This window comes from Arachis hypogaea, chromosome 11, assembly GCF_003086295.3.
Source record: "Arachis hypogaea cultivar Tifrunner chromosome 11, arahy.Tifrunner.gnm2.J5K5, whole genome shotgun sequence".
NCBI lineage: Eukaryota > Viridiplantae > Streptophyta > Magnoliopsida > Fabales > Fabaceae > Arachis > Arachis hypogaea.
In genome coordinates this window covers 60,562,453-60,583,021 of record NC_092046.1, presented here as the reverse complement: position 1 = coordinate 60,583,021, position 20,569 = coordinate 60,562,453, and the positions used below count along the sequence as shown (strand labels likewise).

Below are 20,569 nucleotides of genomic sequence, written 5' to 3'. Positions count from 1 at the left end.
CTAATATCACTTGTGGAGGATCATTGTTCATTTGGTGGGAGTGCTAATGAAGATCCAAACCAACATCTCACAAAATTCCTGAGAATTTGCGACACTGTGAAGTCCAATGGAGTCCAGGAAGATACCTATAAACTGCTCTTGTTCCCATTTTCACTTAGGGACAAGGCAGCTAAGTGGCTGGAATCATTCCCAAGGGGGAGCCTAACAACCTGGGATGAGGTGGAAAGCAAGTTTCTGGCACGTTTTTACCCCCCACAAAAGGTCAATAGGCTTCGATCTGAGGTTCAGACTTTTAGACAACAAGATGGTAAAACTCTCTACGAGGCATGGGAGAGATTCAAGGATTTGACAAGGAAATGCCCACCAGACATGTTCCATGACTGGGTGCAATTGCATATTTTCTATGATGGACTTTCTTATGAATCAAGGAAGGCTGTAGACCATTCATCAGGAGGTTCATTGAACAGGAAAAAGACTGTTGAAGAAGCCATAGAAGTGATTGAGACAGTGGCTGAGAACGAGTACTACTATGCTTCAGAGAGACACAACACTAAGGGAGTCATGGAGCTGAACCATGTTGATACAATTTTAGCCCAAAACAAGGTGTTTGCCAAGCAACTAGCAGAGCTCACCAGGAAATTAGAAACAAAGCAAGTGGCTGCAATACACACACAAGATCAAGAGGAAGTAAGCACTGAAGGAGGTGATTGGGAAGAAGCCAACTATGTGGGAAACCAACAAAGGCAATCATATGATCCACATTCCAACACTTACAACCCAGGATGGAAAAACCACCCAAACTTTGGGTGGGGGAACCAACAAACCCAACCACAAAACCACAAACCTTACAACCACAACCAACATAACAATTCCACATACCAAAACTCCAACCAAAGATCATACCAAGCCACACAAAACACTTACTCCCAACCATCATATCATGGCCAAAATAATCAACCTACCCAACCTAATCCGAACCAACAATTTCAAGATCAATTAAATAGGATAGAAGGAATGCTGGCAAACATGGGTCAGGACATAAGTGAGTTGAAAAGCTTTAGGGATGATGTGAGAACTACCTTAAGGAACCATGGTGAAAAACTCAAGAGGATGGAGTCTCAAGTAGGAGAGCTATCTCAACAGGCCCCCAAGTCAACTGCAGTGTTCCCTAGTGACACAGAAAAGAATCCTAAAGGGGAACAAAAGGGAGTGAGATGGGAAGAATGCAAGGCCATCACCATATTGAAGGAAGTTTCAGAAGAAGAAGGAATCAGACCCTCAGAACAGGAGCCAGAAATCTTGAAGGAAGGTGTGGAAGAAGCTAAGCAGGAAAGTGAAACTGAACAAGCCTAGGAACTGCAAAAAGGCATGCTGGAAACATACCAACCAAAAGCACCATTTCCTCAGAGGTTAGGAGGAGGTGAAAAAGGGAAAACCTATTCAAGGTTTTTAGAAACATTTAAGTCTCTCCATATCAATATTCCCTTCCTTGAGATTCTCCAGCAGATGCCTACACATATCAAGTATTTAAAGGAATTGCTGAGAAAGAAAAGAGTTTTGAAGGGAGGACAAACTGTAATAATGAACAAAGAATGCAGTGCCCTCATCAAGAAGGACATAGTCTCTAAGAAAACAGACCCAGGAAGTTTTCATATCCCCTGCATCATAGGGGAAACAAAAATTGACAAAGGATTCTGTGATCTAGGAGCTAGCATAAATGTGATGCCTCTGACTCTTATGAAGAGGCTACAACTAAATGAGGTGAGATCCACTGATGTAATCATACAACTGGCTGACAAAACTCAGAAGCAAGCTGAAGGGGTAGTTGAGAATGTGCTGGTGAAAGTGGGAAATTATTTCTTCCCCACAGACTTTGTCATTTTGGACATGGAGGAAAGCTACCTACACCCTATCATTCTGGGAAGGCCATTTCTAGCCACTGCTAGAGCGCTCATAGATGTAGAACAAGGAGAGCTAATCTTGAGAATACATGATGAACAGCTCATTTTCAATGTTTTCAAACCTGCATCTGAGCCTGAACCAGAACCTGAAAAGCCTAAGGATGATAGTAGCCATCTGTGTTTGGAGGAAAGCAATCCAGCAGCTGAAACTCTGAAACAGTCCTTGGAAGGCAAACAAGAATTGCAAGAGTTAAAGCCACAAGAATCAATAGAAACAGATCAGAAGGATCCTCCTGGCATAAGGGTCAATGAAGAAATCCTCAAGAGAAAGGGAAGAATTGTAAAGAAAGTGCCAAGAGGGTGGAGAAACAAGAAAATCCCCACTGAAGGTTTCTCTCCGGGAGATAAAGTGATATCAAGTCATTATCTGCCAATCCCACCTGGCCTCAAAACCATTCCTTCCCAGCTCCCTCAAGTGTTCACAATCAGGAAAGTTCTTTCTATGGAACATTTGGAAATCATGAAGGAATCAAATGGGGACATTTTCATAGTGAGAGGAGAGGACATCAAGCACTACAATCCACCCTAACAAGGGGCAACCGTCAAGCTAGTGACATTAAAGAAGCGCTTGTTGGGAGGCAACCCAACCTGAGGTAATACCCCTTTGCTGTTTCTTTTATTTGTTTCAATAAAAAGGGTGAAGTAGTTTCTGTGCATTGCAAAGAATTAAGTTTGGTGTTTCACACCAAACAATGAATTCGTGGATCAATAATTCAAAGGGGAATGTGTGACTCTAAGTTTGGTGTTCCACCATAAAGATCAACTGAACACAACAACCTTTGAATTATATGAAAGGAACAACCATTCTAAGCAATCACAGAAATGCTTAAAATCCTTAGCAGCAACTTCATTCCAAGGAGAACTCAAGGATTCAAAGAACAGAGAAGTAAGTAGGAGACTAAGTTTGGTGTTCACACACCAACTTAAGACTCAGACACTTGCCCATACATAGTTGAGCTAACCACTCAAGTGCTTGAGAAGCAAGCAACTTCGTCACTCTTTGCAGGAAAGGAAATAAGGATCTTAGAAAGAACATGAAGCAACAACTAGGAGAAGAAGGAGAAATCAAATTGTTTCCTGGCAACAAAGAGAAAACAAGAAATTTCACAAGGTGGTGGTGTTCCTTGACCATTCTTTAAAAGGCAAACAAAAGCATGCTTGTTCTGGTTTAAACTGTAATTGTTGAATCTTTCTGGAATGTGAAGTTCTAGTATGTTTGTCTGTTTATTGCTTTGAATAAAGTGAATGCCTAGATGTTTGGATATAACTTCACCTTCTTAAACAAATGCTTACCATGCTTGTTCTGTTTCCAAAAAAAATAAGAGAAAAGTTTGAACAAAAGTAACTTGGCTCAATTAGTGACAAATCAAGTAGAATTAAGTGGTGGTATGCATGCTTGATTGTTTAGTCAGATCACTGGAAATAGAGTGTAGAATTATCATTTTTTTGTGTAGAAATTGAAAACTGTCTATGGATCTTGATGAATAAATGTCTTTGGCCATGAAAAAGAAAGAAAAAGAAGAAGAAAAAGCCACTGAAAAAGGGCAACCAAAAAGCAAAAAAAAATTGAGAAAATAAGCTAGGCACCAATGGTTTGAACTTCTGAGACAAATGCCTGTGGTGTTTATGTATTAAGGATATGCTTGGATGAATAGGTTCTGAGGAGTGTTTCAACACTTGGTAACTTGGGTTAACTAACCCGGGATTATCAACCAAAAGTCCATTATCAAGAGCAACCTAAATACAAAACATTTAGTCACACAAAGAGGTGCTGGGCACCAATGTCTCAAGAAGAAATGTGAACTAAAATGCCTGTAGTGGATATGTGTAGTGCACTGATAAGAAAAAGAAAATGCCAAAGGCTTGTGCAACACATGACACTAAGCAAACAAGGAGCAAAGGAGCTCTAAGAAAAAGAAAAGAAAAACAAAGAAGAGAAAAGTGCCAAGGACATAAGAATAACAAGAGGCCATAGCAGTGTTTGATGGATGCAATGAAAAAGTGATAATCTTACCTGATAAGAATGAAAAAGTGATGCTGCAACTTTCTGCATAAAACCCTTCTGATGAACTTCAAATGCTTGCTAATATAGCCAATGTAATTGCTTTCTGTTTCATACTTTCTCAGGACTTGCTTAGGGACAAGCAAGTATTAAGTTTGGTGTTGTGATGCCAAGGCATCTTAGGCTAGTTTCACTAGCATTTTTCTGTTAGTTTTAGTGGTTTTATGCATTTTCTTGAGCTTAAAATAACCAAGAATGGTTAAATGAATAACAAAGCAATGAATCATCCAAACAGTATGATTTTGATGCAAATTCCATGAGTTTTTAGTTATATTACTTGAATGCTATGAATGGAAGATTTCTCATGAAATTTTGCAAGACTTTGATGCAATTATTTGGATGATTTCAGGGAAGAAGAGGCTAGGCAAGGAAGCAATAAAATCAATAAAGGAAGCTTGAATATCACATGTGGAGTTTAAGTTCCAGTTTAAGCTTAAACTGGAACTTAAACTACCAAGCCACATAATGCTGGAAATGGCGTTTAAGTTCCAGTTTAAGCCTAAACTGGAGCTTAAACGCCAGAATCATGAAGGCTAAGAAATGCTGGAACTGGCGTTTAACCTCCAGTTTAACCTTAAACTGGAAGTTAAACGCCAGAATGAGAATTTCACCAAGGGAGCATTTCCACGTTTAAGCTCCAGTTTAACCTTAAACTGGAGCTTAAACGTGTTCGACACAAATTCTCACCAAAGAAGCATTTCCACGTTTAACCTCCAGTTTAACCTTAAACTGGAGGTTAAACGCCAGAAGTAAGAAAGGCACCAGGAGCATTTCCACGTTTAAGCTCCAGTTTAACCTTAAACTGGAGCTTAAACGTGTTCGACTATTTCTCCCCTCCAGGGTTGCTTTCTTCATTTCCACGTTTAAGCTTCAGTTTAACCTTAAACTGAAGCTTAAACGTGTTCGACTATTTTCCTCTTCCAGGGTTGCTTTCTTCATTTCCACGTTTAAGCTTCAGTTTAACCTTAAACTGAAGCTTAAACGTGTTCGACCCAATTGCTCCTCCAGGGTTGCTTTCTTCATTTCCACGTTTAAGCTTCAGTTCAACCTTAAACTGAAGCTTAAACGTGTTCGACATTTCACACTCCTGGGTTGCTTTCTTCCATTTCCACGTTTAAGTTTCAGTTTAACCTTAAACTGAAACTTAAACTTCAACTTAAACGCCACTTTTTGAAAGAGGTTTCTGGGCCAAATATATTGAAGTTTAAGTTAGCATTTGAGCACAAACATTAACTTAAACGTATTATGGTATGAAACCCAATTGAATATCATGGTTTATGGGATTGGGCCTGAAGGATTGATGAGTTTGGAGCTTCAATTTGTTGAGTCTTGTGTCATTACTTGTTTATCACTAAGTTTGCTCAATGAATGTTACAGAATTGGATCACAGCCTCATCAGGATTATGGACCATAAACCCAAAGCAAAAGGAAATCAGGGAAAGGCCTCAAAGCCCAAGAAACACAACAGAAGCTCAATTTAGAAAGTGTATAAATAGGATAGAATTTAAGTTAGTGAGGATCATCGGGAGACACGGAGAATTTTGGATCATTTTCTTTTAGTTTTGAATTCAGAGCTATGACTCACTAAACCCCTTTCATTGGGTTAGGGAGCTCTATTGTAATTCAATGAATCAATAATAGTTTTATCTTCTTCTTCAATCTTTTCTCTTGAATTTTGTTAGAAAGCTTCTCGATCTAATTCCATTGGGTAGTTGTCTTGGGAAAGAAACTACCCATAATTGGAATCCTTCGGAACCTTGGGAAAGGAATGGAGGATTCATGCTAGAGAAGCTTTCTCACAGTGAATTGGATTGGGGTTTGGATGGATATTGTGACATGTAATCCTACCAAATTGTGGTTCATGAAACTGTGTGGTATAATCAGTGATCGAGCATCATCTCTTCTTATGAACATTTAAACCAAGGGATTGGGAATTTGTTTGTTTTTAGAGAGAATTGGTGAGCCAAGGGATTGGGATCCAATCATATAAGATTGCCAAGCAAAATTCAATGAATGCATTGGTTGAGGAAGGAATAAAAGTTGTTTTGATTCGGAGATCTCAATATCTCCTAACACCCAATGAACTTCCCATTTCTGATTTACCACTTTCTCTTTACATTCTGCAATTAAATTCATGCAATCACCCCCATCCCTTTTAATTTCAGCAATTTAGCTTCTCGCTCTTTAATTCATTCAATTTTACATTCCGCAATTCTCATCTAAATCTTGATTCCGCTCAACTAGAACATACTTCTAATCCGAATTGCTCACTCAACCAATCCTTGTGGGATTCGACCTCACTCTATTGTGAGTTTTTACTTGACGATAATCGGTGCACTTGCCGGAAGGAATTTTGCCGATCGTGCAATTTCCTAAATCGTAGCATAACAAGTTTATGCAGCATCACATCACACCATCAAAACATCAATATTCATAATCACATATATGACCACACAATTTATTTCAACCATTTAACAACATCAACCATTCAAATCCTATCTTAGGGCCTCTAGCCTAAGTTTTCATACCACATTACATTTTAGATACAGGAAACCGAGACCATACCTTAGCCGATTTTCTCGCTCAACCCGGAGCACTTCCAAATCACTTTTTCTCAAGCTCACCAAGCTTCAACACCTCCAAGAACAGATTTTTAGCACACCAAAGCCCTTTTCCAAGCTCTCCAAAATCTCAATCAAGCTTCAATATTCACATACACACTACCTAAGCCACAATTATCACATCCAAACACAACAACTCAATACACAACATCATAAATCAACAAATCCCATTAGGGTTGAGAATCTTACCACACCCAAGGATCAAGGAGACAAGATTAAGCTTCTCTTTCAAGCTAGTTGGGTCCTATAACATCAAAAAGTCCAAAATTTCAACACTTTTTCCCATTAAATTCGAATTTAAGGCTGAGCAAACTAGACTAATTTCGTGGCTTAGCTCAAGAACAAAGTAGTAGGTTTTGTAGAGTTCATCGCGGTGAACGCGTGGCTGCAAACGATGCGGTAATCAGAGCTCCGGATCAAAAGTTATGGTGGTTTGAAGATCAAACAAGGGTAGAACTTTGGAAGAGTGTTCTTCCCCTTTCCATTTCCTTTTTCAGCGTGCTTGAGTGTTTAGAGTGGAAAGAGAGTGTTGTCTTTAGGGTTTTAGATTTAGTTTGGGTGGGCCAAGGGCCCAATATGGGTTCGGTTGGCCCGGTTTAGCCCGTACGGTCTAATCTTGTGCCGATTTCTATAAAATTGGTATCAAAATTCTCGTTTCAATCTCCTCTATCATATTAAGCCATAAAAATCACATTTTTGGCTTTGTAGAATAAATTCTCATTTATGGGCTAATTAGTCATTAAATAACTGGGTTTTACATTCTACCCACTTAATTGGGAATTTTGCCCACAAAATTTGAATTCAATTACCTGAGAATAAGTGTAGGTAATCAGTTCGCATCTCCGACTCAAGTTCCCAAGTGTGCTCCTCAACACCGGCTCAACTCCATGCCACTTTGACTAATGAAACTTCTTTCCCACGCAATCGTTTGATACTAGTGTCGTCAATTCTGACCGGAGCCACTGGAACCGTCAAATCTTCTTTTAACTAAACAGATTCAGGTTCTAATACATGGCTAGCATCAGGAGTATACTTCCGAAGCTGCGACACGTGAAATACGTTGTGCAGGTTTGAAGGGTGGGGTGGTAGAGCCATTCGATACGCCACTGGTCTAACCCTCTCCAGGATCTGAAACGGACCAATGTACTGAGGATTCAACTTCTTTGCTTTAATTTCCCTACCTACTCCTATGGTGGGAGTAACTTTAAGGAAAACATGGTCTCCTTCCTCAAATTCCAAGGGCTTCCGCCTCTGATCGGCATAACTCTTCTGACGACTCTGCGCTGTGAATATCCTATCTCGGATTTTCTTGACTTGTTCAGTGGTCTCAGCTATCATCTCCGGCCCCAACAAGCTTTTCTCCCCAGCTTCATACCAACATAACGAACATTGACATTTCCTCCCATACAAAGCCTCATACGGAGCCATTCCGATGCTCGCATGGTAGCTATTATTGTACGCAAACTCCACTAGCGGCATATATCGATCCTAACTCGCCGGCTGGTCCAAAACATAGCCCTCAATATATCTTTTAAGGATTGGATCGTCCTCTCAGATTGACCATCTGTTTGAGGATGGTAAGCTGTGCTGAGGCTTAAGCGGGTTCTGAAAGCCTTCTGAAATGCACGCCAAAACGTCGAAGTGAAACAAGGATCTCTATCAGAGATTATAGTAGCAGGTACACCATGAAGTCTCAAAATCGCCTTTATGTATAACCGTGCTAACTCCTCAAGAGTGTAGTTTATCCGAATGGGTAGAAAGTGAGCCGACTTTGTCAATCGGTCTACAATCACCCAGATAGCATCAAAACCGGCCCTAGTCCTTGGCAATCCAGACACAAAGTCCATCGCAATGCTCTCCCATTTCCATTGCTGAACTTCTAAAGGTTGTAATGTCCCGGAAGGTCTCTGATGTTCAATCTTCACCTTCTGACAAGTTAAGCACTTTGAGACGTATTCCGCCACATCATTCTTCATGCCCAGCCACCAAAAACATCACCTTTAAATCATGGTACATCTTAGTACTCCCCAGGTGGATAGAGAATCCGCTTTTGTGTGCTTCCTTTAAGATATCTTGCCGCAAAGTGCCAACATCCGGCACTATGATCCTATCCTTGAATCTCCATAGCCCATCCTGATCCTTCGACACTCTCCACCACTTTCCTTGCTCAATAGCTGGCAACACCTTCGGTAACACGTCATCGTTTTCATAAGCCTTTAGGAGTTCGGATTTAAAGTCACTTGAGATCTGTAATTGACTCAAACACAGGGTTCCAGACACTTCTTGAACACCAATCTTTAGACTCTCGAATGCCTTGAGTAACTCCTCTTCTCGAAGCATCATCCAAGCCGCATATAATGATTTCCGACTTAACGCATCCGCCACTACATTAGCTTTCCCCGGATGGTAATTCAACACAAAGTCGTAGTCTTTCAGTAACTCCATCCACCTCCAATGCCGCATATTAAGCTCTTTCTGATCAAAGAGATATTTCAAGCTTTTGTGATCAGAGAAAACTCGGAACTTAACCCCATAGAGGTAATGCCTCCACACCTTTAATGCAAACACAATCGCAGTAAGTTCCGAATCGTGCGTAGGGTAGTTAACTTCATGAGGTCTCAACTGTCGTGAGGCATATGCCACCACATTACAACGCTGCATCAGCATGCACCCTAGACCCTTCAGTGAGGCATCATAGTACACCTCAAATGATTCATTTGGCTCATGTAACACCAACACAGGCGTGGTGGTCAACCTTTGCTTCAACGTTTGAAAGCTCTCTGATGAATCCATATTTGATGATGATTTTTGGTTAGAATTGAATGGATTTTCATCACATAAAATTGCACTTATTCCCTTGAATAGCATGCTTTTAAACTTTCCTCCCAAATTGCGCTTGATTATGAAAATATGCTCTTTTGTGCCTAATTGAATCTATTTTATTCTGTTTGCTTTCCATTCGATGCCTTGATGTTGTTTGTGAGTGATTCCAGGTGTAAAAGGTAGGAATGGGTTGGAGAAAATGGAAGAAGAGCATGCAAAGTGGAGGAAGCATGAAGAATCAAAGGAGATGAGCTCAGAGACGTGTGCATGCGCACAGCTACCTATGCGTACGCACAGGACTGGATTTATCGCGAGGTGTGCGAACGCACGCATCTGTGCGTCCGCACAGGTGTCCGGACATGACTTCATTAAAATAGCACGTGACTCACGATTTGGGGGCTTTGGAGGCCCATTTCTGAAGTCTTCTAGCTCATATTGAAGGGGAAATGAGCAACATAACATAGCATATCATTTAGGATAGTTTAGGAGTAGTAGTAGGAAGCTTTAGTTAGTTTTTCTCTAAGTTTTTCATCATCTCTATTAGGTTTATATTAGGGTTTTACATTCAAGTGTCATTTCCATTTTTTATCTTGGATTTTGCTAGATTTCATTGTAAGTATTCTCTTGTTTTTACTCTTTAAAGTTACATTGTCATTACTATTTCTTCTAATTCAAGTTATAGTTTAATTTTGCTTCTCTCTTGCAATTCTAATTTCATGTTGATGAATTTGATGTTTGAAGTTTATTTCATGCTTTCTTGTGTTATTCTTGTTGATTAAGATCAATTGTTGCTTTTAGTTTCAAGCCTTTTATCATTTTCTCCATGTTTTAGGTTTTTGCCCACCAAGTGTTTGACAAAATATCAAACATGGTTTTAGGCTAAATTTTTGGTTCTTGGCTTGGGTAAAGTGAGCAATTGGGTTTCTAGAGTTGGACTATCCAACATTTAGTTTCAATTCTTGGATTGTTAATTGTTCTTGTTCCCACCAACGCTAATTTGTTGCTAAACCAATTAGCAAGCAAGTTAGGATTTGTGGGTTGGGAACACTTATACTCATTTAACTTACTTTCCGATGTGGGGGTTGATCAAGTGAGATTAATCCATCATAATTGTCATAGTTGTGGTTTCAACAAGGAAAGGACCCTTAGCTTACTCCAAGCCAAGACTCCTTTTGATGCTTTCTATTTTTCATACATTTCCATATTAATCTCTTTTATACTTTACTTGTTTATATTACATAGTCAGTTCTTTAATTTCTTTATTAGTTCAATCGTTACAATTTTGCATGTTCTTTTATTGCTTTATGTGTTCATTTCTTCATTGACAACCCCTTGATCACTACAACCGGAATTGCACACTCATTGCTTTAGAGTACTCATTGGGAGATGACTCGGGAGTCAAATACTCTCGGTTTTTAAATTAGTTTTGAATTGTGACATATCTTGTGAATTTCTAATTTGATCGGTGGCCGACTTGTTGGGTTAGGGCTATACTCACAACGCTAACTCAAAGCCCTAACCTATGCGAATTAGCCACTCTTATCAAATTTTGGTGCCGTTGCCGGGGACTTCACTTTAAGTGCAATGAGTGCTACAATTTTGGTTGTTGTAAATATGTGAATAGTGTGAATATTTGGTTTTTGGTTTGTTACTTAGAACTAATTGTAGATACTACTTTTCTCTTTAGATAGTTTTATTAGTTGTTGATTGTTAAGTGGTTCTTGTTTACTTGCATATTTTTGTTTTGCTTTTCATAATTGCATGGTTTTCACTGCCTCCTCAGTTGAATGACACGGTCGCTTCCAGACCCGAGCTTGGCCACTTTTGATCCGGAAATCAAAAGAACTTTAACTCATATACGGCAAGCTCGGCGCCGGCTAGCTTTTGTGGATAGTGAATTGGGACCCTGATGAGCGGATATTTTATACGCTTTTTGGGGTTAATTTCATATAGTTTTTAGTGTGTTTTAGTTAGTTTTTAGTTTATTTTCAGTAGTTTCTAGGCAAAATTCATATTTCTGGACTTTACTATGAGTTTGTGTGTTTTTCTGTGATTGCAGGTATTTTCTGGCTGAAATTAAGGGAGTTGAGCAAAAATCTGATTCAGGCTAAAAAAGGACTGCTGATGCTGTTGGATTCTGACATCCCTACACTCAAAGTGGATTTTCTGGAGCTACAGAACTCCAAATGGCGCGCTTCCAATTGCGTTGGAAAGTAGACATCCAGGGATTTTCAGCAATATATAATAGTCTATACTTTGCTCAAGGATAGATGACATAAACTGGCGTTCAACGCCAGTTTCATGTTGCTGTCTGGCGTCCAGCGCCAGAAACAAGTTACAAGTTGGAGTTCAACGCCAGAAAAGGATCCAAAGCTGGCGTTGAACGCCTAAAACAGCCCTATGCACGTGATTAGCTTAAGTCTCAACCCTAGCACACACCAAGTGGGCCCCAGAAGTGGATTTCTGCACCATCTATCATAGTTTGTTCATTTTCTGTAAACCTAGGTTACTAGTTTAGTATTTAAACAACTTTTAGAGGTTTATTTCGCATCTCATGACATTTTAGATCTGAACTTTGTACTTTTTGACGGCATGAGTCTCTAAACTCCATTGTTGGGGGGGAGGAAATCTGCTGTGTCTCGATGAATTAATGCAAGTATTTCTGTTTTCCATTCAAACATGCCTGTTCCTGTCTAAGATATTCATTCGCACTTTAACCTGAATGTGATGAACGTGACAATCATCATCATTCCCTATGAATGCGTGCCTGACAACCACTTCCGTTCTACCTTAGATTGAATGAGTATCTCTTGGATCTCTTAATCAGAATCTTCGTGGTATAAGCTAGATGATGGCAGCATTCAAGAGAATCCGGAAAGTCTAAACCTTGTCTGTGGTATTCCGAGTAGGATTCAGGGATTGAATGACTGCGACGAGCTTCAAACTCGTGAGTGCTGGGCGTAGTGACAAATGCAAAAGGATAGTAAATCCTATTCCGGTATGATTGAGAACCTGCAGATGATTTGCCGTGCGGTGACAGCGCATCTGGACCCTTTTCACTGGAAGGATGGATGGTAGCCATTGACAACGGTGATCCACCAACACACAGCTTGCCATAGGAGGACGTGCGTGCGTGAATCAGAAAACAGAGGAAAGCAGAATTTCAGAAGACAAAGCATCTCCAAAACTCCAACATATTCTCCATCATTGCATACAAGTATAATTTGTGTTCTGCCCTTTTATTCCTTGCAATCAAATTTGATAAGTGAATTATTTTATTGTTTTCCTGACTAAGAGTTACAAGATAACTATAGATTACTTCAAGCCAACAATCTCCGTGGGATCGACCCTTACTCACGTAAGGTATTACTTGGACGACCCAGTGCACTTGCTGGTTAGTGGTACGAGTTGTAAAAAGTGTGATTTACAATTCGTGCACCAAGTTTTTGGCGCCGTTGCCAGGGATTGTTTGAGTTTGAACAACTGACGGTGAATCTTGTTGCTTAGATTAGGAAATTTTTGTCTTTTAGGTCAGATTCTTTTATTTTCTTTTAAAAAATTTTTCAAAAAAAAAATAATTTTTCTATTAAATGTCGTACCAAACTTTAAGTTTGGTGTTTTCTTGTTGATTTCCCTTTGTTTTTCGAAAATTTTAGTTTGGTTTTCAAAAAAATTTTAAATTTGGTGTTCTTTCTTCATGTTCTTGTGTTTTTGTGAATCTTCAAAGCGTTCTTGAGTTTCCTTATGTCTTGATCTTAAAATTTTTAAGTTTGGTGTTCCTTGGTGTTTTCCCCTAAAATTTTCGAAAATAAGGAGCATTAGATCTAAAAATTTTAAATCTTGTACTATCTTATTATTTTTCACTCTCCTCTTTAAATCCAAAAATATCTTTTTCTCTCTATTTTAAAGCAAATTTTCTAAATTTACCTTTAAAATTCAGATTTTTATTTCAAAATTTAAAACCTTTTTCAAAAATCATCATATCCTTTTCAAAACTTCCTAACCACTTTCTCTTCCTCATTTTTTTCGAAAATCTTCACCTATTTTTATTTATTTTATTTTAATTCATTTTATTTGCGAAATAATTAAATAAATAAATAAATAAATAAATAAAAATTTATTTTATTTTATATCATCTCCCTTTCTCCATCATGGATCTAAGTGAAAATGAACAGTCCAGGAGGACTCTGGGGTCATATGCTAACCCCTCTACTGCTTCATATGGGAGTAGTATATGCATACCCTCCATTGGAGTCAGTAGCTTTGAGTTGAATCCTCAGCTCATTATCATGGTGCAGCAAAGCTGCCAGTATTCCGGTCTTCCAGAGGAAGAACCTACAGAGTTTCTGGCACAGTTTTTACAAATTGCTGACACAGTACATGATAAGGAAGTAGATCAAGATGTCTACAGATTATTACTGTTTCCATTTGCTGTAAAAGACCAAGCCAAGAGGTGGTTAAATAACCAACCTAAGGCTAGCATAAGGACATGGAAACAGCAGACAGAAAAATTCCTAAATCAATACTTTCCTCCAAAACGGATGACACAGCTAAGGCTGGACATCCAAGGCTTTAAACAAGGAGATAACGAATCTCTTTATGATGCCTGGGAGAGATAAAGAGAGATGCTATGAAAATGCCCCTTTGAAATGTTTTCAGAGTGGGTTCAGTTAGACATCTTCTATTATGGGCTTACAGAAAGAGCTCAGATCTCTTTAGATTGCTCAGCTGGTGGATCTATCCACATGAGAAAGACAATTGAAGAAGCTTAAGAGCTCATTGATACAGTTGCTAGAAATCAGCATCTGTACCTAAGCAGTGACTCTTCCATGAAAGAAGAGGCTAAAATAGTAACTGCTGAACTCAGTCCTGCAGAGCAAGCTGCTGAATTCAATCAGCAATTGGATTTTCTAACAAAGCAGTTAGCTGAATTCAATGATAAACTACAAGAGACAAGGATGGCTAATATAAACATGGAGTACAATTAAAGCAAACAAAGCAGCAGCTGTCAAAACAAATAACAGAAGAATGCCAAGCAGTTCAATTAAGAAGTGGGAAGACATTAAATACCCCACCTCAAGGCAGCAGGAAGCCAAGAAATGAGCAAACCACCCAAAATCCACCTGAGGACAGTAAGAGCCCAGGGAAAAATAATTCTGGTGCTAAAACGCCAAAAATTGGGTGGAAGGCTGGCGCTAAACGCCCAGACCATGCTCAGGACTGGCGTTCAATGCCAGAAACAAGCAAGGATCTGGCGTTGAACACCCAAAAGAAGCATAGTTCTGGCGTTCAGATGCTAGGAACAGATGAGGAGCTGGCGTCTAACGTCACTCCAGCTTCTAACTCTGGCACTCAATTGCCAGTGAGGGATCAGACACACACAAGTGCTGATGACAACCCATCTAAAAAGGCCTCTTCAACTACTTTTGTAGGAAATAAACCTATAGCAACTAAGGTTGAGGAATATAAAGCCAAGATACCTAATCCTCAAAAACTCCGCCAAGAGGAGCAGGATAAGCAATTTGCTCGCTTTGCAGATTATCTCAGGACTCTTGAAATAAAGATTCCATTTGCAGAGGCACTTGAGCAAATACCTTCTTATGCCAAGTTCATGAAAGAGATCTTGAGTCATAAGAAGGATTGGAGAGAAACTGAAAGAGTTCTCCTCACTGAAGAATGCAGTGCAGTCATTCTGAAAAGCTTTCCTGAAAAGCTTAAAAACCCTGGGAGTTTTCTGATACCATGCACATTAGAAGGTAATTGCACCAAGACAGCTTTATGTGATCTTGGGGCAAGCATCAACCTAATACCTGCATCCACTATCAAAAAGCTTGGTTTAACTGAAGAAGTTAAACCAACCCGGATATGTCTCCAACTTGCTGATGGCTCCATTAAATACCCATCAGGCGTGATTGAAGACATGATTGTCAGAGTTGGGCCATTCGCCTTTCCCACTGACTTTGTAGTGATGGAAATGGAGGAGCACAAGAGTGCTACTCTCATTCTAGGAGGATCCTTCCTAGCAACTGGACGAACTCTCATTGATGTCCAACAGGGGGAAATAACCCTGAGAGTCAATGATGATGAGTTTAAGTTGAATACTGTCAAAGCCATGCAGCATCCAGACACATCAAAAGACCGCATGAAAGTTGATCTTATTGACTCTTTGGTAGAAGAGATCAACATGGCTGTGAGTCTCGAATCAGTGTTGGAAGACATCTTTAAAGATGTTCAGCCTGATTTGGAGGATTCAGAGGATGCTCAAACCATTACCACCATCCCTGAAATATACATTTCTGGGAGAAGGTGACACTTTTCCAGTGATCATAAGCTCTGCTTTAAATCCACAGGAAGAGGAAGCACTTATTCAAGTGCTAAGGACACACAAGACAGCTCTTGGGTGGTCCATAGGTGACCTTAAGGGCATAAGCCCAGCTAGATGCATGCACAAAATCTTATTGGAGGATAATGCTAAACCAGTGGTTCAACCACAGAGGCGGCTAAATCCAGCCATGAGAGAAGTGGTGCAGAAAGAGGTCACCAAATTACTGGAGGCTGGGATTATTTATCCTGTTTCTGATAGCCCCTGGGTGAGCCCTGTTCAAGTTGTCCCCAAAAAGGGAGGCATGACAGTGGTTCATAATGAAAAGAATGAACTGGTTCCTATAAGAACAGTTACAGGGTGGCGCATGTGTATTGACTATAGAAGGCTCAATACAGCCACCAGAAAGGATCATTTTCCTTTACCATTCATAGACCAGATGCTAGAAAGATTGGCAGGTCATGATTATTACTACTTTTTGGATGGCTACTCAGGCTATAACCAGATTGCAGTAGATCCCCAGGATCAAGAGAAAACAGCATTCACATGTCCATCTGGAGTGTTTGCTTATAGAAGGATGCCATTTGGGCTGTGTAATGCGCCTGCAACCTTCCAGAGATGCATGCTCTCTATTTTCTCTGATATGGTGGAAAAATTTCTGGAAGTCTTCATGGATGACTTCTCAGTATATGGTGACTCATTCAGCTCCTGTCTTGATCACCTGAAACTAGTTCTGAAAAGATGCCAAGAAACCAACCTAGTTTTAAACTGGGAAAAATGTCACTTTACAGTAACTGAAGGGATTGTCCTTGGGCATAAAATTTCAAACAAGGGAATAGAGGTGGATCAAGCAAAAATAGAGGTAATTGAAAAATTACCACCACCTGCCAATGTTAAGGCAATCAGAAGCTTTCTGGGGCATGCAGGATTCTATAGGAGGTTTATAAAGGATTTTTCAAAAATCGCAAAACCTCTGAGCAATCTGCTAGCTGCTGACACGCCATTTGTGTTTGACACAGAGTGCCTGCAGGCGTTTGAAACGCTGAAAGCCAAGCTGGTCACAGCACCAGTTATTTTTGCACCAGACTGGACATTACCATTTGAGCTAATGTGTGATGCCAGTGATCACGCCATTGGTGCAGTACCAGGGCAGAGGCATGACAAGCTTCTGCATGTCATTTATTATGCTAGCCGTGTTTTGAATGATGCCCAAAAAAATTACACAACCACAAAAAAAGAATTGCTTGTAGTGGTTTATGCCATTGACAAGTTTAGATCATACTTAGTAGGATCAAAAGTGATTGTGTACACAGATCATGCTGCTCTTAAATGTCTACTCACAAAGCAGGATTTAAAACCCAGACTCATAAGATGGGTGTTGCTTCTGCAAGAGTTTGATATAAAAATAAGAGACAGAAAAGGGACAAAGAACCAAGTGGCTGACCATCTGTCCCGGATAGAGCCAATAGAAGGGACGTCATTCCCTTCTCTTAAAATCTTTGAGACCTTTCCTGATGAGCATTTGTTTGCATTCAGGAAACATCATGGTTTGCAGACATTGCAAACTACAAAGCTGCAAGGTTCATTCCCAAGGAATACAGCAGGCAACAAAAGAAAAAATTAATTACTGATGCAAAGTACTACTTGTGGGATGAACCCTATCTATTTAAGAGATGTGCAGATGGCATAATCCGTAGGTGTGTGCCTAAAGAAGAAGCACAAAGGATCTTATGGCATTGCCATGGGTCACAATATGGAGGTCATTTCGGAGGTGAGCGAACAGCCACCAAGGTCCTCCAAAGTGGCTTCTACTGGCCTACACTCTACAGAGATTCCCGAGAGTTTGTACGTAACTGTGACAGTTGCCAGAGAGCTGGTAATTTGCCTCACAGTTACGCCATGCCTCAACAAGGAATGTTGGAGATTGAGTTGTTTGATGTATGGGGTATTGATTTCATGGGGCCTTTCCCACCATCATACTCAAACACTTATATTTTGGTGGCAGTTGACTATGTATCAAAATGGGTTGAGGCCATTGCCACACCCACCAATGATACTAAAATAGTGCTGAAGTTCCTCTAGAAACATATATTCAGCAGGTTTGGTGTTCCCAGGGTACTAATCAGTGATGGGGGCACTCACTTCTGCAACAAACAGCTTGACTCTGCCATGGTCCGGTATGGGATTCGCCACAAGGTGGTGACTCCATATCATCCACAGACAAATGGACAAGCTGAAGTCTCTAACAGAGAACTAAAAAGAATCCTGGAACGGACTGTAAGTACCCGTAGAAAGGATTGGGCACGAAGCTTGGATGATGCTCTGTGGGCTTACAGAACAGCATACAAGACTCCTATAGGGACCTCTCCATACCAACTTGTGTATGGTAAGGCATGCCACCTGCCCGTGGAACTAAAACATAAAGCCTACTAGGCAACCAGATTCCTAAACTTTGATGCCAAATTAGCTGGAGAAAAAAGATTGCTCCAGCTAAATGAGCTAGAGGAATTCAGATTCACTGCTTTCGAAAATGCCAAGCTTTATAAAGAAAAATAAAAAAAGTGGCATGACAGAAAGCTGTCATCTAGAATCTTTGAACCAGGACAAAAGGTTCTGTTGTTTAACACTAGGCTCAGGCTATTCCCCGGGAAACTGAAGTCCCGGTAGAGGGGACCATATGTGATTACAAGTGTATCACCATATGGTTATGTGGAGCTTCAAGATATTGATTCTAACAAGAAGTTCATTGTTAATGGACAGAGAATCAAGCACTATCTTGAAGGCAATGTTGAGCAAGAGTGCTCAAGGCTAAAGCTAGATTAAAAGCTCAGCAAGGTCCAGCTAAAGACAATAAAGAAGCGCTTGCTGGGAGGCAACCCAGCCATGGGGCATCACTTCCTTTAAGCATTTTGCCCTATTCTTTATTTTATTTGTTTATATAAAGTTCACTGATACTAAGGTAAATAGTCAATTGTATAAGTTCACAGGGTTACAGAAGGATTCTGCCCACAAAACAGAGAAAAAGAGCTCACTGGCAAGAAAATGCCAGTAAGAGTCTGTTTTGGGCGTTCAACGCCCAAAAGAAGCATCCACTGGGCGTTGAACGCCAGTAAGGATAGCCATCTGGACGTTAAACGCCAGACAGAAGCATCTTCTGGGCATTGAACGCCAGAAAGAAGCTCCTTCTGGGCGTTTAACGCCAGATTTACAGCGTCCTGGGCGTTCAGAAAAATGCCCAGTGACAAAGGAGTTCCTGGCGTTCAACGCCAGAAAGAAGCAACAGCTGGGCGTTGAACGCCCAGGAGAGGCAGCATTTGGGCATTAAATGCCCAAAACATGCAGCGTTTGGGCGTTCAGACGCCAGGATAGTGGGAAGGAGGTGAATTCGTTTTTACTTCATATTTTTCATTCTAAATTTAATTTTCATGTTTCAATTCATGATTTCTTGCATAAACATGTTAAGAACCCTGATTTCTAAAATCCCTAATTTCTAAAAACCCTATTTTAAAAATATCAAATATATCTTAATCCATAAGCACAAATCCTTTTTTTATCCAATTCAACCCTTTTTCAAAATTTTCAAAACAAATCTATCTCTTTTCATTCAAAAATCTTCTCAACTAATCAATATCTTTTTCAAATTTCCATACTATCTTTTTCAAAAATCCAAATCTATCTTTTTCAAATATCTTTCATATCTTTTCAATCTTAAATCATATCTTCTATCTTATCTTTCTTTGTATTTTCAAAATAACCCACCCCCCTCTCCCTTTAAATATGGATTCGGCCTCCCTCACCTCTCTTCCACCATCCTACATTAGCTCTCCTTCTATCCCTCTCCTTTCTTTTCTTTTGCTTGAGGACAAGCAAACCTCTAAGTTTGGTGTGTTTATCCGTGATCACTAAACCACTAAGATCATGGCTCCTAAAGGAAAACAACCCACTCCAAGAGGCAAGAAAGAGAGTGTTCCAAAACCACTTTGGAATCAAGGGAAGTTCTTAACTAAAGAACATTCAGACCATTATTACAAAATAATAGGTCTAAGATCAGTGATCCCAGAAGTTAGATTCGATCTGAAAGAAGACGAATATCCGGAGATCCAGGAGTAAATCCGAATCAGGAACTGGGAGATCCTAGCCAATCCTGAAACGAAAGTGGGAAGGAATATGGTCCAGGAGTTCTATGCTAATATGTGGCATACATACAGGCAAAGACTATCTGGATCTGCTATCTATGACTATCGGACCTTGGTCAGAGGAAAGATTGTTCATACCCACCCTGACAAGATCAGGGAGATCTTAAAGCTACCTCAGCTAAAAGATGATCCAGACTCCTTCAATAGGAGAATAATGAGAACAGACAATGGCCTGGATAAGATGCTAGAGGATATATGCATCTTTGGAGCCAGATGGACCACCAGCACGAAGGGTGTCCCAAATCAACTCAAAAGAGAAGATCTCAAATCAGTCGCCAGAGGATGGCTGGACTTCATTGGGCATTCTCTGTTGCCCACTAGCAACCGTTCTGAAGTCACTATTAGAAGAGCAGTGATGATCCATTGCATCATGATGGGAAAAGAAGTGGAAGTTCATCAACTAATTTCAACTGAATTCTACAAAATTGCAAACAAAAATTCCAAAGATGCCAGGTTGGCTTATCCAAGCTTGATTTCTATGCTCTACAAGGACGCTGGAGTAAGGATGGGAATAACTGAGTATATCTCAGTTGAGCGGCCAATCACCAAAGCATCAATGGAAAAACAACAATCACAGGATGACC

The 20,569-nt window shown here is 40.0% G+C and overlaps 1 non-coding gene across 1 annotated transcript; it reads right to left on the bottom strand.

Annotated features, from left to right (window-relative positions):
- Positions 1 to 267: 267 nt before the first annotated feature.
- On the bottom strand, positions 268 to 371 carry LOC112725942 (small nucleolar RNA R71). The gene has a single exon (XR_003165020.1). It is a non-coding gene; the product is annotated as a small nucleolar RNA R71 (small nucleolar RNA).
- Positions 372 to 20,569: the final 20,198 nt, after the last annotated feature.